This window comes from Lygodium microphyllum, chromosome 15 (genome assembly GCF_053477565.2).
Source record: "Lygodium microphyllum isolate KBCC chromosome 15, Lygodium_microphyllum_v1.1.10, whole genome shotgun sequence".
NCBI lineage: Eukaryota > Viridiplantae > Streptophyta > Polypodiopsida > Schizaeales > Lygodiaceae > Lygodium > Lygodium microphyllum.
The window spans coordinates 112,011,498-112,018,015 of record NC_141149.1 but is presented as its reverse complement, the minus strand read 5'-3'; the positions used below and the strand labels follow the sequence as shown (position 1 = coordinate 112,018,015).

General features: G+C 37.8%; 1 pseudogene; it reads left to right on the top strand.

Annotated features, from left to right (window-relative positions):
* Positions 1-5,233: 5,233 nt before the first annotated feature.
* On the top strand, positions 5,234-6,133 carry LOC148024919 (uncharacterized; annotated as a pseudogene).
* The last annotated feature ends 385 nt before the right edge of the window (positions 6,134-6,518 follow it).

Sequence of the window (6,518 nt, the reverse complement as noted above, 5' to 3'; positions counted from 1 at the left end):
GATGATCAAGTTCCAACTATTCAAGTTTAGTATGCAGGAAAGAAGCATGATGATGATCTTCTTGATGGGGGTTCAGGAGTTAATATACTTTTGAAACAAACATATTTGGCAAGCAAGTAGGAGAAATTTATACAAGCCCCATTCCAGGTTAGGATGGCAATCGAGAGGAGGTTATATCCATTGGGTATCCTTAGAAACTAGCAAATAAAGGTGGCTCACCTAAAGTATACATCCCTAGGGGTCTCAATGAGATCATGTTATCAACACTTAATAAGGTAATCCTAAAGAGTGCATCCAAATCTTTGGTGGCTAAAACAATTAACCTTGTAGATAAAGTGGAAGATGATGATGAGAAATTATTCCTTCAGGAAAATCCTTTTGTGGTTCCAGTCTTTGAAATTGATGTTGATAGTATTATTCAAGAATATTAGGAGCAAGCTAGAAGTGCAAGAATTGGAGTTTTTAGATAGCAAACTATTCAACCTGTAGACCAAAATCAGTCAGAACAGCATCTTGAAGGCTTTCTTAAAGGTCAAGAATAGCCAAAATTTCAAGAGAGGTCAAGGGATGAGGAGCATAAAATGGTTCAGGACCCAAGAACTAGTCATCCTAAAGTTGTTTAGTAAGGGATACCTAAAAATCAGCAAATTCAGTGTGGACCACTGTATAGACAGTTGTGATGTATTGGACAAAAGGCTATCATTCAGGCTGAGTTGAGATATGAGCATACAATGAGAAGATCTACGAGGACAGTTGAAGATGAGGTTCAGGAAGTTAACCAGAATGTGGAAGGAGAGCCATCAACATCTTTGTGAAAGAAAACTTCAAGTAAGATCTTGTCAAGTTGTGCAAAGAGTTCCAGTATATTTTTACTTGGGATTATACAGATATGAAGGGGTATAGAATGTGCAAAGAGTTTTAGGATATTCTCAAGTTGTGCAAAGAAAGTTGCTAAGCCAATCATTCAAAAGAGGTATAGAATGAACCAGAACTATGCTAAGTAGGTCAAGGAAGAAATTAACAAACTCTTGATGAGGGTTGGGTTTATTAAATTGGTTAATGAAGTCACTTGGTTGTCCCCTATAGTGGTGGTGCCCAAGAAGAATTGGAAGATCAGAGTCTGTGTGGATTACAAAAAATTGAATGAAACTACCATTACTAACCCCTTCCGATTCCTTTTACTTCTATCTCTCTCCTTGATGATGTGGCAATCCATGAAATGTATAGTTTTTTGGATGGATTTTCAAGTTACAATCAAATTAGGATGCATCCAGAAGATGGATAAGACAGCCTTCATCACATAGTGGGGAGCATACGTTAGCACAATCATGTGCTTTGGATTGAACAATGGACCTCTTGAGTTCCAAGGAGCTACCCACAAGAATTTTGAGCCAAACCAAACAGCTTTCATGAGGGTATTTATTGATTATTTTTGTGTCTTTGGCAATAGGAGAGAGCACTTTAAACACCTCAACTTATATTTTGAGAGTTGCAAAAGATTTGGCATGTTCTTAAACCCTTTCAAGTTAGTTTTTGCAGCAAAGAGGGATGTGCTCTTAGGACACATTCTGTCTGAAGAAGAAATGAGTATAGATCTAAGAAAGATGGTAGCTATCCAAAAGGCCAAGGCTCTAGCTAATGTGTAGGAAGTCATGAGGTTCGTGGGCCATGTGAAGTGGTACAATAGGTACTTAAGGTACCTATCACATATTTGTTGTCCTCTTACTACTTTAACCAAGAAAGTAATGCATTATACTTGGAGGGAAGATCATGAGAGAGCTTTCAATATCCACAAGAAAATGTTTGTGGTAGCTCCAATACTACGGTAACTAGCGTCGAACCCAAGCGAACTACTTTACGCAGAAATACCAGGTCCGAAGCGGATTTATGCTGCACTTGGTTCAAGGAGAATGGGAAATGAGAGGGATGTGAACTCAACCTCTCTGCCATAAGGCATAGTCCCATTCCGTTCCCCTAAAACAGCGTAAATCCGGATTAATTATAACTCTAGGGGTACAGGAGTTTCAGTTTTAGCAATATGTGCGACTAGGTCATGTATTAAATCCTAGCGAGTTCTTTGGAATTGAATTAACTCTTTCTAAAACGAGTACTCCGCGGGTTTAGGTGTTTAGGTTTATGTCAATTTGTTTAATTCTTGAAGATAATTATGCTATCATTTCCATAAACACATGACTCATTGTCTACACGTAAATAAATTTTCAACCCTAAATTATCGATTTAAGATCAAGCAGCAAGAAAATTTTTGAAGAGGGGGATTGGGTTGTGGTATATAATTCAAGACTTGAAAATTTTCTAGGGAAACTGAAGCTCAGGTATGCTAGACCATTTGTTATCCAAACCATAAGGACCTTGGACAGTGCACATTTTTCTTGAAGGACCTAAAAGGCAATGTATTAAAGCTTGCAATGAATGGGTTTCAACTTAAAAAGGTTAGTTCAACCTTTTTATACATCCATTAATCTTATTATTCCTACTTGGATAAAGCAATCAATTAGGGATAGTTATTTGTGTGAAGAGTCACACTCTCATGAGAGTGATTTGACCTTCGGCACAAGGGTGGGAAAACTCAACTTGGACTTCTCAATGCAAATGGAGTTTGAAATGGGTCATTTTTCTTTCTTGCCATTGTCACTTCATGATCGAGTTGTTGCACCCGTGATGACATATACTCACTGTTGGTCATCTTCTCGCAAATTGATTCTCTCCAAATGCACTCACCTAGATGTTGATGATGATGAATATGCTAAGTGTGGTGAGGATGACAAGTTCGGAAAAACCAAAGAGGAAGAGGTAACTCCTATGCATGCTGCTATTCTTTCTACCTCGAGTACTATGGGTACTCCCTTTGTTGATTCTACTCTAGTTCTTGATGTTGATGAGGATGTACATCGAATATGGCTAGAAAAAATTGGGGGCTGTGTACCTATGCACGGTTGCCATGGGAGAGTTGATCCTCCAATGTTCATGCATCACTAGAATTGGATATACTACACTAGGCAAATTGCCAAATTGCAGGAAAAATGGAGTTGACTATTGAAGTGGTTAGTCATGTTTTTCATTTCCATCCAATGCCAATGCAACATCATGGAGATGTTCAAAAGGGAGATGTATTAGGCATTCAGAAATCCTATAGGTCCCAAAAATGTTTATGTGCTGAAAAAGCTTGATCTAGCCTAAAAATTGCAATTGCGCTGGTTTATAGAGCAGTTTATGATGTTCATCAAAACTGATAGTATTGTGTAGGAGACATGTGGCATTATTTACTGTGTTGAACATGTTGGGATGCCGAATCGGGCAGGGTTAATGCATGATTGGCTTACACTAAAGTTAATGTTTCAAAGTCCAAGAATGGGATATTTTCTCACTACCTTTTATGAGTATCCTAGGACTTTACATCGTGCTTTAACTCCAAAAGATTTGCTAGAATCGAATCCAAACAGTTTGCAAAATAATGTGAATGATGTTGATGATAAATTTGATGGCTATCAGCAGACTCAGCAGGATGATGCTATTGATGTTATATGTTCTGTGGTGATAAGCATAAGCAAGCTATTTATAGAGATCTGCTGCAAGTCAGATATGAGGAGAATTATGTGAAAAAAGTTGCATTAGAATTTGTAAAAGGAATACTAGTGATGTTTCTCTTGATAGTTCAAATGAATGTATCAAAAAAGGGAAATTTGGAAGCATCTCAAGGTGAAGGGCAAATGCATTCTAGGAAAAATATGAGGATTGGAAAAATATGGTTGAGGAGTATGCAAAAGCAGGATGATAAGAAATAGGATGCTTTGTATGAGACTAAAGTTCATGATAAGAGTAAAGCTGTGGATGAGCATGTTAATGTTCATGGGGTTAATGTCCCTGGTATTCCTTGGCATTTTGTAGCATATAAGTTGCAAGTTAATAGTATGTTAGTTGTGGTTGATGTTCTACAGAGAATGATAGGTTATCTCTAATAGGTGGATAAGCAAGGTTCTCACACTATGGCATTGGTTAAGAACCTCCAAGTTTAGCTTCTTAATGAGCAACAAAAATCTGAAATTTTGGCTAAGCAATTATAGGAAAAGCAGGTGGAGTTTGATGCATTGGAAACAAACCATGCTAAAAAGATTGCCAAGATGCAGAAGGTGGTTAACAAGATGTTGATGGCTTTATTTGAAAAGTGGGATCATGAACTTAGAACCAAATGTCTTGCTAAAATGGAGAGTTTTAAGGACATGCATGTTGACTTGCAATTTGAGCATAAACTCTTGTAAGAGAGGTTTCAACCTTAGAACCTCTTGTAAGATAGGTTTCTTGCTAAAATGGAGAGTTTTAAGGACATGCATGTTGACTTGCAAGTTGAGCATAAACTTTTGTATGAGAAGTTCCAGCCTTGCATGAAGTTGAAATGTAGATATTGCACAACCTTGATGTTGATGTAGATGGATCTATGATTTTAAAATCTGAACTACATGATATGAAAAATGCTTTGTTGGATGATGTAAAAAATGCATGGATATGCTATTGGAGAAATTTACTAGTGTTATCTCTAGGCCGTATGCAATGCTTTTAGTGATGTGCTTGTTTCCAAGGATAATGAATCCTTATTGTACGAAAAGAACACACTATTTCATAAGGTTCATGACTTGGAAAGTAAATAATTACAGTTGATTGAAAGGTTAGAGAATGCTTTAGATGCCAAGAGTAAAAGTGATGACTATGTTGCTCCTTTATTGCAACAAAAGGAATCTCAGTCTATTGACAAGGATGACATGATACAAGAGATACTTCATGAAGTTAAGGTAGAGCTTAGAGTTGTGGACCATGACTCTTCTATCCCGGCTACTGCTCTCATCAACTAGTTATGAAACTTTCTCATGCATGGCTATCATACCCTATGTATCTAGGCATAGTCTTTAGTTTTTGTACCAATTATACTTCCATTTGGCTTCATCATAGTTACTAGCTACATTTTTTTGGTACTTAGGACTAGTTATATGACTGCATAAGAGGGCTTTGAGTATCCTAGAGGGGCTCTACTCACTGTTGCTCAGTGTGGCTTGTCATGAGGTGCAAAGCCTCTAGCAAAATATAACTAATTTCATACTTTAAATAATTTAGTTACATGCCAGTGGGTTTGGTTCCTGACTATCTCTCAAGCTATGCCAGGTGTTAGGGCCTGATGGGACCTAAAATGGGCCGGCGGTGGCTATGGCACTAGTCAGATCGCATGCACACAACAGACAAAAAGGCAGGCTACGGACTTGTATATAGACAACATATCTGGAATTTGACATGCCATTCAAAAATTCACCATGGTTGGCTTCTCGGGCTCAAGGTTGTGGCATTTCTTTATTGTTTGTCCATCCTGATATATGATGTTGTTCTTTGGGACCCTTTATTTTTTAGTACTACACATAGTACCTCACAGCTCTATATAGTCCTTTGATAACATAATCCTCTTCATTCTCAAATTCACAGAATCTATAGCATGATTTGACTTTTGATAAGCTTACTATTTTTGAAATGGTTTCTACAAATGGAGTTTCACTCTGCTTATTATCTATTTTGGGGTATTGCTCTCTATCACCCTTGATGCAATATCTCTTAACATTATCTCTCAGCAAGGTGCACTTAGTTTTCTAGTTGATGGAATTTGTCCATGCCTGATAGGGTAGTAAACATGGACAATAGGGTTGTGGCCTTTGCATTGCTAAATTCGTTTCCTCCACCTGTCGGGCTGCTACTACCGGGTTGTCTGTAAAGAAATCTTGAAGGAAAGAAATCAAGACTCTTCACCTAGCAAAGTGCTCACAACTAATGAGAAACTATTGAGTGGATACCCACAAGTCGATGAGGAAGTGGGTGCTATTGATCCCCCTTCTGTGAGGTCTTACTACACATCAGAAGAAGCTGGAGCAGATGGTTAGCTGATGCAAATTATTTACTAAGTAAGAAGTTTTGGATGTGTCTCAAAGGTGTGCATAATCATTTTTATACCTTTCTTGATTACAGTTTCCACATGCAGGTGGTTCTGGGAGCAGCTTTTGTAACATATCTAGTTTATTGGACCTGTATATTTTCGAGCTATAATTTTGTTGATGTGCTAAGTTGTTTTAGGTTTACTTGATGTGTTGTTCTTACTGAAAAGCAACTAGTTCAATCTCTTTAGAATGATTGAAATAAAAATGATAGTATATGTTAGGATCTTCTAAGTTCTAACCAGCAAAGCTCATGGATTAAAGGGATATGCTTTGCTAGTGTCCGGATTGAGGTTCCAGCAACCATTTAGTTGCTCATTATTGACCAATCTTCATCTTAGATGTTGTCCCAAAGGTGATGTCTAGTATTAAAACCTAGGCGATAGTGCGAGATTGTGGTTTCAATTGAGTCTTCTTTGATTTGTCACTTGGTCACATACCTTTTTCTGTATGGTGTGGGGGAGTAACCTGGGATGTTGCCCACTCAGACACTTGAACTTCTGTATTGAGGGGAAGGATCCCAATTTGATTAAG